Raw genomic sequence first — 11,752 nt, 5'->3', positions numbered from 1 at the left:
TGGGTAGTTGTACATAATTTATGTAAGATGTGGACCTGCTTATTTTTCCACTACAACTTTGTGAAGGAAGGTGATTAAAATGTAACGTATGATAGAAAGTAGAAACTGTCCTGTGATATAAAATGAAGCCATTTCAGTTTGTAACAAATTAAAACGACAACATCGGCTCACGAGATACTATTACACAATCGACCTGTTTTACACAAGATCTGAGAAAATGGACATCATAACGTGAGGTGTCAATGGTTCCAAGAATTTTGCCCTGTTTATTGGAAATTGTTTGTCTTTAGTAGTTTCCCCATTTTTAACGGTTTCAGCAGATAGCACCTGATCTGAAGCCGTTGTATTGTTATACTTCTAGGCTCGGTAGTTGCAACCATAGACATATATAGGTAGACGCCGCATTCATTGTGTTGCCCAGTTGACACGATACGTCAGCGTATCCGCCATATTGCGGGTGGCAAAAGTGCCATTTAAACTAATGCAGGTAAACGTGGAAACCGGGTTTTCTGGTGAAAAAACAATAACGTTTAAAACAGTATCGTTTATATACAACAGATATTGGCGAATCGTTTAAATGCAATTATTTATATCCATTCATACACTAATAATGACAATTCTTAAATAATAATAATAATTATTATTATTATTAAATAATTCCTTCCATATAAGTAACGTTTCTCGGACTGCCTTCTTCCATCTCCGAAACAATTCTAGACTTCATCCTGTTCTAACTCAACACATTACTGAAGTATTGGTTAATGCCCTATAGTCACCTCACGTATAGATTACTGTAATGCTATTCTACCTGGCATCCCGTAAAAACTTATCCATCGCTTACAACTTCTTCAAAATTCTGCTGCTAGGATAATAACCTGATGTTCTAAATCCACTGAACATATTACACCGATTCTCTCCCTGTTCACTACTGAATACAATACAGAATACCGCTCTTAACGTTTAAAGCTCTCCAAAGTTTTGAAGGATGTCACGTCTCCCCCCTACCTCACTGATCTCCTAAAGACTTACACTCCCTCTCGCTCACTCAGATCCTGTAATTTGAGAGTATTTAGTCTGGCAATATGGTGCAGCCTTAGTTTGTGGAAGACGGACATGACTAAAGACATGAGCCTAAAATGATGGTTGTCAATTTCAAACTGTGTTTCCTCAATGTACTCCTTGAGATAAAACACATCATCTGAACCAAACACAGCACGCACAAACTGATTGATCAATGATACACTGACAGCTTGCCCTAATGTCGACTGTCGGATAACACGCTCAGCTACTTTGACCACCTTGTCTGTACCCTCAGAAGGAATCATCAAACCTCCTTTGTTTTTTAATGTGTGCAAGAGGTGGCTTTGATCATGTGATGCCGGTACAGCATCTGTTACAAAACTAGCACAGCACACATCACAGGACAGATTCCTCAGAATCCCATGGACTATCTCCCACTGCTTTCTGAGGTGGATTTCTTTGGGAAACCATCAAAGTTTGAGAAATGTTAACAGCTAACAACAATCTACATAGTTAGTGACTAAATACGTTTAGCCAAAATGTTGTTTGGAGGCTCACTTGAGCACATAAATGCATAGCTTTGCTATCTTAGCCTGGCATAGCTAAAGTTAAGATTATAAAACTGGATTTTCTAATGGCCAAATATAACCACAACAATTGTTCAGCCTTACCTATGAAATGTAATCCCCGTGATCTGGTTTGGAGCGTAAAGTGGTTTGTACAATCGCAAGCAGCACATGTGTGAGGCATCTTTATCCATTACTTCACTCCACAGCAGTGCCACTCACAATATGGCGGCAATGTTGACATACGATTTTCCTGTTTCCTGTTTGAAATCAGCTGGTACTCACCAGTATGCATTATCAGCACATCTACTTTTTACTCTTCAGAATATAGTCTCTTTTTTCTTTTAGTACTATATATATAGTACTTTATAACCTGTCAGTACTGTAGTGTCACACCTGTTATCCAGAAGAGATATCCTGGGAATTATGGTAAGAGGGAACCTCAAGGTAGGTCTCCCACATACAAGAAACCTACCTCCACCAGACTACACAACTGGTGGTCTCAAGAACAAGCTGTGACTGCATCTCACTCACTAAGAATACATAAATGATGTCTGCGACTGAACATCTCTGGAAAAGTAGTGTAATGTGACATGGCCTTTAGACTAAATGGCAAATCCACATTAGTAATGAACTGGCACCATTCCCAGGGCTGTTCCCTGCCTTACTCCTAATGCTCACTGTGAGCCTAAATTCAATCAATGGCATAACTAGAATTTGAAGTGTCCTAGTGCAAAAAGGTCCTAGTGCAAAACTTTGAGAAAGTAAAAAATCACCAACATCAATGAGATTCTCAAGTAATCTTTGTAAAATGTCATTAGTCATAATTAAGCTTTACAAAGTTGTGGGAATGATAACACAATCCAGTTGTTAGGCATAATGAAAAAGCCTAGTGAAAAAATGACCATGCAGTCGCTGCAGTGGGCACATAGCCCCCTGGGCCCCATGCTCTGCATATAGTAATACAACTGAATTGGACAAAGCAGGATTAAGTCCATTATTTTGTTATATTTGAATAACTGAACATGAAAGAAAGACTTGAATTTATTCAGTTGTTCATTCATTAGTTACATTTAGGATCAAAAGAACATTATCTTATGTTTTTTGTTAAAGGCCTTTATATTAACAGTAATTTGCCTACATAAGACCTCACTGTGACTATGACAGCCAAGTTTTCTTTCTTTTACATTTTTTTGCTTTGTAGTCATTCTGGTGTGTGTGTGTTCAGACCAAAGTGTGGATGTATGCCTTACAGCTCTGCAAACCCAGACACAGACTGGCATAGAGATACAAGTCCAAAAGTAACATACAGTTTATTTCCTCGGGGGGCAGCTCTATTTCCTGCTCCCCACTTCAGAGCACAGTACACAATTAAACAATCAACAATACTGCTCAGTCCCTTTCTTTCTTTCCCTTTCTCACTTCTCTGTTGTCTCCACTCTTCTCCCAGCAAGCTTTGGCCTCACCCACTTGACTCTGGCTCCTCAAATGGAACGAGGCAGACTTTTTTTATAGTGCACCCAGAACCGATCTTCTAACGGCAGCACCTCCGGGTGATGCAGTCCAGGGCTTCGGGAGTGTCCAGGCACCCCCTGGTGGTGGCCACGGGCCACTCACGGGAAGCGAACCCAGGTCCCCTAACTGCGAGGCAGCAGCGTTACCCACTGCGCCAATGTGCCACCCACACTATCTATCTATGTATTTATTTATTCATCTAAGTATTTATTTATTTAAAGATCTTCTGTAAAAGGGCAAATTTTCCCCTGGGGACAAATAAATTTCTGCCTATCTATCTATCTATCTATCTATCTATCTATCTATCTATCTATCTATCTATCTATCTATCTATCTGCTAGTCTGTGTACAGACTTCACTAATGAATAAATAAATCATTGTTTAAAAGTCCAGCTATACCCTTCTCTCTATATATTCTCATCACACACCAGTGGGTTTCTTATTATTTCTCTACTGTAGTGTCGGTCAGCCATTTTTTCCAAAGTTGAGAGGTTGAGACCTTGCATTAATAATACAAACTCAGATTAGTTCAAATTAAATCAAAGTATTCGACAAGGATGCCCACATTCTGGACAAAACATTTCTACATATTTCTCAGATAGCCTAGTGATATTTGGTGTACTCTACAGCAGGGTAAAAGTGCACAGGGATAAATCAGTTGTAATAGCCGATACCACAGTACTAGCACACAGACTTATCTCGCTCAATTGGAAGAACCCAAGTTCACCTTCTATAACTCAGTTGGTAAGCGATATCCTTTGTGATCCCAAGTTAGGAAAAATCAAATTCTCTCTTAGAGGATTTGTCCAAAAATTTTTAAAACATGAAAATAATTCATTAATATTACTTTAGAATAAACATGCTAGGCCTGTGATTGACTTTATTGTGCTATTAATTGTTCTATTATGTTTAAAAAGTGAGATTTTTTTTGCTTGTGTCTTCTTTCTTGTTGGTGGGGGGTTAAATCCTGATTTGCTTTTTTGTTCCTTTGTATTTCTTAAGTTTGCTCTGTATTGATTTGGAAGTAAATAGTTACATCTGTTATTTTTATTTGTTTGATTGAGTAGTATGCTATTGGCATGTTCTGCTTTTCAATAATAAAATAAAAGAGAGAGAGGTCATGATCTGAGGGTATTCTAATATTATTTATACTCATAACTAGGTTTTAGGTTAATAGACTGCCAATCACTTCACCCTCATATTCCAGAGAAGGAGCAAAAATAAACTTATCACTTAATTTCACTCGCCAGTGCAGCCACAGCACATTTATATAATAATAAAAGGCAAGCAACTACAGTTTTTCTCCACAGTTTTTTTTTTATTTTTAATAGGAAAGTGCAGAATCGGATATTAAGATATTTCTGGTAGTTTTTCATATGTTAATTCTGTCTTGAAAATACAATAGCAAAGCCACTGTTTGTTTGCCTAAGCCAGGCTGAACAATAAGCCTTCCTTTGCATCGTTCCACAATTTGCCATTCAAATTAATTCACCGTCTCACTTTCATATCCTAAAACTGCTGAGCTCCTGAAATGAAATGACACTTTCACTTCTATCCATTTTTTAGTTCTGTTTAATTTTAATTGCTCCCATTATTGAGTAGAGGAGGTGAAATCAAAAATTTGACGAACATTTTCCATTTCTTCTTCCTCTATATGACGTTTGGCAGAGTCAGAAGGTTTCACCAGTTATGAATGAGATTCCAGTCCATCACAAAGACAATCAGTGTGTGTCCAGAATATGAGAGAATATCAAAGTGCTGGGAAGAAACTCTGTAAAACACAATGATGGTATCCTGGTCAGGAATCAGCAACAAGGTAATTGCAGTAAATGGTCCACAATGCATCTCCTATGATCCTAAAAAGGAATAGATGGGTCCATAATTCAATGCTGACTGCGGAGCATTTTGTATTCCTTTTGTGAAATTAACATCTATCCATTCACTGGTCTCCTACACTCATCGGGTTTTCAGAACTTAATTGGCAGGTAGGGCAGCCTCCAACCTGATGCAACGAGACCCTGCCACCTACATTCAAGAGTATTTCACTGTGTTTTGCAAATGAGAGCACAAGATCATATGCAGCATTATATCACCTCTCCTCTACATCCTGGTGGACAGGGAAAGGTGCAAGGTGACAGTGTTTGAACAGCGGATGGTCACTATCACCTGGCACATGTAATGACGTGATTACTGCTGCAGTGTATAGTGCAGGCCATATGAAAGACTGAGGGTTCAGCCAGTTACCTTACCAACAGGCCAACCAAAATGTACAGTAGGTATCATTATGTCTTCCAAAGCTACTTTGCCTCAAAATAAAGTAATCACAGGTTGACCAAGGTCATCAAGACATAATGTTTGTCAGTTTCATCTTGAAATCACAGATAACTTGTGCGTTAATGGAAAGTCATTGATCACGGTTAACAAAAGCAGCGTCATTCTCGTGAGGTGTCTTTTAGCACCATGAGTGTAGTAAATTATGTTAGGAGAACTGGACCATGCTGCAAAATGCCCTTTTTGTGGGCAAAAAACATATTATGTTTCTTGTATGTGCACCCACACCTATGGGCAGATTTACTGTAAAACTAATGAAGCTTTAGCTTCAGCACACCTAACCCCAAAGGAGCCCAAGAAGTGACTTTAGTCCACATTCTTAAAACCATTACTGTATGAGAAGGGACTTCTTTAAAACCCCTACATGTAGCAGTTAAATTTAAAAAAAATTATGAGGAACAATTCTACCAAAGAAGATGGTGATGATTAACCAGACCTTGATGCTGATTGCAAAGGGGCCTCCAAAACAGTTCATGTTTCAGGACCTCAAAAATGTACATCCTGCCTATACTATATGAAAATTGGATGTAGCACCTTGCCGGCCTGTTAATGGCTTCCAACAAAGCAGGAATATTTCTCATGTCAATGTACATTATAATAGTGGCTTGATGATATGAATTATTATATACGTCAGTCATAATTTAAGTGGTCTGGCTGCATTCCCCTACTTCATCATTTCCAAAGTTTCTCTGAAATGATGTATGTGCTTGGGTTAGGTTGCTGTAAATAAATACATGTTCTCCCATCAAATTATCTTTTATAAATCCCAACATTTGCATGGGAAGCTGGGTGCACACATTTTGAACCTCTTTTTGTGTCTACAGAAGCTTTATAAATACGGTCCCCCTACATTCAAGGTAAATAACCCAACCATTTAGTTTCAGAGCATACATCTTTCTTCCAGAAGTACTAGCCAAAAGCAGGAAGCAAGCATGGGTGGCAGCTCAGTCCATCAGCAGACACTTTAAAGCAAATGCTCACTCTTTATTACAGTATATTGGCCTAATTTAGAGTCACCAATTCATCTAACAGGAAAATTAAATTAAATTAAATTATCTAAAGAAAATCCTCAAAGATACAAAGGGCACAAGCAAAGTCCACTTAGACCTAACCCAGAACAGAGCCCCAGTTTACGACACTTTGTGGCAGCAAAGCTGATCACTGTGACACCATAAGTCAGTCTGCCATCATCCATATCCCTTGCCCTCCTGATGCTCTTGATTAGTTGATATGTTTCAAACTATTTTGTAACCCATTAAGCCTTTATCTTCTATTGCACTTTTCTATTGGTAACACTGTGGCAGGGCAAGCCAAACTGCTTATATCCGCATTGTCAATTTAGTTTGCGTTATTCTGTTCTCAGTCTCTCCTAAGATAGCTAAGCATTTTCACACATCGGGATTCACTTTTTCAACTGCTTCCCCCATTCCATGTGCATTCTATCACCTATCATGCTCAGAAAACATCCCCCACACACCGTCCCACCTGGCACCTTGGCGACCCCTGTACTCTTCACTTTGTGTGCTCCCTGTAATTATCTCCAAGGCGGTATCAGTGTGTGCTTTTCTCTGCAGTGCTCCTACTCAGTCTGCAATCTGCCAAAGCACCCTTGGGGCACCTCTGAGGCAATAGGGGGACAGATGGAATGGTGTGTGGCTGATATGTTTTTTTTTTATTCACTTTACCTCCATCCTTATTAAATGGTAATCACTTTGTACATTTTTATCCCTTTTCACACTAATTTCCATTTTAGGAAAATGATTAATGGTCATATAGTTTATATTTTTGTTTTTTTATTTTATATTAATGGTGTTATTTTTGATATGCATTAATTGAACATCTTGTTAGGTACATCCATGTAATACCAAGCAGAACATTTTCTCCCAAAACAGCCCAAATATCTGCATGGATGTGTTGCAAAAATTAATTAGGGACTTCGGCCCATGTCAACTTCATAACATCATGCATACTCTTCAGATTTTTTTCAAGTTCTTGGCAGGTCTGTTATGTCATTCCCAGTCTATTTAATATCTTACATTTAGGCAAGGCAAAGACATCAGTGTCCCTGTTTGGTAAAAGAGATGTCCTGGACCATGTTCTCATCTCCTGTTGTACTGCACAAGAGGAAGAGTGCTACAAATGACACCAAAACCGGTTGCAGAAAGAGAGTCAGTACTATCTCCACCAACCAGTGTGACCATATATAAGCTTCATCAGGGCTCAGGAGAAGCCAGAACTATGGCCAAACGCAACAGCAGGACTCCTTGAAAGATCACCAGACTGGAAATTTAAAGCCAACCTTGGCAAGCACCTTAAACTCCCAAAGAGTATTACCAATACCACATTGATGCCACATATGGTTCTGCTGTTATTAACTTAGGGCAAGTGGTTTTGTGTATTCACGGTACCCTGGGAAGAACAGATAAAGGAGGCCTTTCAGAGGACAAGAGCAAAGTACTATGAATTAGCAGAAGCATGCTGCTGGAAAGGGGTGCATGCACAGTGCTGGTCCATTTAATTAGGATGCATGGGTTTGCTGGACAATCCATTCGTAAGGCATTCAGTCTCATAGGTATCACAAACACAAGCAAGGAAAACGTGGATTTTTAAAGGGCTGTGGATTAAGAGGAGTAACCCCTGAAGAGTTGCTACTGGAAAACACGTCAGGCCTGATCAACTCCACCTGGGTTGCCACAGGTGCATTATTGATGAGTTGTGTAAGTACATCAGCAGATGTATTTTGTGAATATGCTCAGATAAATTATCCTTCATTAGTTAGGCGACTCTTCCTTTCTCATGTTGTACATGTTTGGCCCAGAAATGCAAAAGGAATACTGCAGGCATTAGGGCCTGGCTCCAACAGTGATGTATTATGCTGTTGGTCTGTATTGTATTTCATGGTACTCTTAAGATCAATGCTAATTTAATTACTTCTTCATGATTCTGAGGGATCACTTTCATCCCATGCTACTGCATTTCTTTCTAACTTTGAAAAATGTGAATTTCCAAGAAATAACTCCCAGCATGTGTGCTTAGCTACCCAATGGTTTATTGAGAAGGACTTTAAGGTCCTCCATATGCTATGCTCTTTTCTGTTACAAGATCTGATCCCAACTTAGCATTCATGGAAGATTTTGGAACAACAACCAAAAATAGTCATGACTTAACTGATATCCTTGTGGAAGAAAGATACTGCATTTTTTGTGTAGAAATCTGAGAGACACAAGAATCAAGATGGTTCTGTCCAAAACCTTATTGATTGACCTCATATTGTGGTTTCTACTTTTTAATTTCACACTATAACTATCCTACTCTGTAAATCCCAATCAATCCTCCAGACTCATTCATGCTATTTTAAGCTGGATTCACTTTAGGCCTGTTGTTCTCTCCCTCTCCACAGTAGGTGCAGTCATTATTCTCTAATAGCCAATCCAGCCAGTCTAAGATAAGCTTATCACACTGCTTCTTTATTTTTTTGAGTTGCCATGGAACAAATGTAAATCAATGAACCGTTTATTTACCCAGAATCAGCCATAGGCACCTTTTTGTAGCTGAACAAATGCAGTTTCCTGCACAGGTCAGCAGACAAAGACAGCGTGACTGTATAGCAAACTGATTTCTTCACGTCAGCTGCTGTATTGGTGGCACAGTGGTGCTTGGTAGCTGCGGAGGTGAGACCACCCCCTAGTCATCCATGGAAACATAGTACTGTGGATTTTATACGTTTTTGTAGTTTAAATAGTAGGTTTTACTACTATTAAAAATGTAGACAAATCCTATATGTGGGCTATTTAATAGTATTGGGAAAAAAACTTCCATTTGCTCAAGGGTTACCAAAAATATTTTGCATTATGATGGAAGTTCCTCTTTTTATTATTTTGGCTCAACTGTAATTATAGTTAACTAAGGTGTACATATGAATACTAGGTATAGCTACTGTCAGAACAACAGTCTTCTCCTGAATGTCTGCAAGACAACGGTGTTAACTGTGGACTTTCAAAGCACTCAGGTGGAGAAGATGGACAGTTTTTAGTGTGTTTCTTTATGCCGCTCCCAGGCCTGGATAAATGGGGTGGGTTACGTTAGGAAGGGCATCTGGTGTAAAATTTTGCCAGCTCAATACCTGGACAAAATATAAATTTCCAAACCGGATTGGTTGAGGCCCGGGTTAACAACAGCCACCACCAGGATGCGGGTGGAAATTGGACTACTGTTGGCCAAAGAAGGAGAAGAAGAGGGAAGAGATGTGTCCGGAGGCAGGAGGAGAGGAGTAAGGTAAAGAGAGTGGAACTGATGGTAGGAACTTTGAATGCTGGCAGTATGACTGATAAGGGGAGAGAGCCGATATGAGGAAGAGAAGGAAGGTTGATATATTATGCGTGCAAAAGACTAAATGGAAGATGAGTAAGGCCAGGTGGATTGGAGGTGGATTCAAATTGTTTTATCATGGAGTGGATGGGAGGAGAAATGGGGTAGGGCTTATTTTCGAGGTGAAAAGAGTGTCAGACAGAGTAATGATTATGAACCTGGAAATTTGAGGTGTGATGGTGAATGTTTGTTAATGCATATGCCCCACAAGTTGGGTGTGCGATGGATGAGAAAGAAGATTTCTGGAGTGAGTTGGATGAAGTGATGAACAGTGTACCCAAAGGACAGAAACTGGTGATTGGAGCGGATTTTAATGGACATGATGGTACAGGGAACAGAGGAGACAAGGAGGTGGTGAGTAGGTATGGTGTCAAGGAGAGAAGAAGGTCAGATGATAGTGGATTTTGCAAAAAATGATGGGCATGGCTGTGGTGAATACATATTTTAAGAAGAGGGAGGAACATAGAGTGACATACAAGAGTGGAGGTAGATGCACACAGGTAGATTATATCTGATGCAGAAGAGTCAATCTGAAGGATCAATCTTGGAAAGTGAGAGGATGCCTGAAGAGTGGAGAAGAAGTGTACTGGTGCCAGATTTTAAGAAAAGGGGGATGTGCAGAGCTGTAGTAACCACAGGGAAATAAAATTGATGAGCCACAGCATGAAGTGTTGGGAAATAGTAGTAGAGGCTAGGTTAAGAAGGAAGGTGATGATCAGGGAGCAGCAGTATGGTTTAATGCTAGGCAAGAGCACTATAGATGCAATGTTTGCTCTGAGGGTGTTGATGGAGAAGTATACAGATGGCCAGAAAGACGCGCATTGCGTCTTTGTGGACCTGGAGAAAGCATATGACAGGGTGCCCCAAGAGAAGTTGTGGTATTGTATAAGGAAGTCAGGAGTGGCAGAGAAGTATGTTAGAGTTGTACATGATATGTACGAGGGAAGTGTAATAGTGAAGTCGGCGATATGAGTGACAGATGTGTTCAGCATACAGGTGGGATTACATCAGGGATTGGCTCTGAGCCCTTTCTTATGTGCAATGTTGATGGAGAGGTTGACAGACAAGATTAGACAGGAGTCCCCATGGACTATGATGTTTGCTGATGACATTGTGATCTGTAGCGAGAGTAGGGAACAGGTTGAGGAGACCCTGGAGAGGTAGACATATTCTTTAGAGAGGAGAGGAATGAAGGTCGGTAGGAACAGGACAGAATACATGTGTGTAAATGAGAGGGAGGTCAGTGGAATGGTGAGGATGCAATGAGTAGAGTTGGCAAAGGTGAATGAGTTTAAATACTTGGGATCAGAACTGGACTGACGTTTACAATCAGCAGGCCAGGCCTGGCATTCAGAGCAACCAGTGAAATAAACTAATGGAAAATTATAAAATATTATTATACTGGAAAACAAGCAGGCGTTATTGCTCTGTAGTGGGCAGAAGTCCTTTTGGTTTAATGTTGTAGGGTCTTTTCTGGTTTCTAGTTGGATGGGTTCTTGTTTTTGTTCAAGTCAAGTTTGGCTTTGCATGTGACTCGTGCTCTGACAGTTAAACAGGAATGCTATGATCAGAGGTACGTACATCTGGTGCTTTTGTGATTAAAGTTATATATTGTGATGGACGGCTGGGGATCCTGCCCGGACGGGATGCCCTTTTCAAGAGAAGCCCGGGGGAATTGGCGTACTACCAGGAGTACCTCCCCCGGGACACAAGTGGGCAGCCCTTTGGTTTACGTTGGGGCCATGGAATTGGAGCTTAGACGCTCAACCCAGTGTGGGTCCGTGGCCACTGCCAGCGGGCACCTGGACAGCTCCAGAGTCTGGTCATGCAGCACTGCCACCTCACCCGCAAGTGCTGCCAGAAGAGAACCAGGGTTCCTATGCAGCACTTCTGCCACACCCGGAAGTACTGCCAGATGTTAATCAAGAGACACCTGGAGCACTTCTGGGTGC

Source organism: Polypterus senegalus, chromosome 15 (genome assembly GCF_016835505.1).
Source record: "Polypterus senegalus isolate Bchr_013 chromosome 15, ASM1683550v1, whole genome shotgun sequence".
Classification (NCBI taxonomy): domain Eukaryota; kingdom Metazoa; phylum Chordata; class Cladistia; order Polypteriformes; family Polypteridae; genus Polypterus; species Polypterus senegalus.
The sequence above is the reverse complement of the archived record's forward strand: the minus strand, read 5'-3'. Positions refer to the sequence as shown.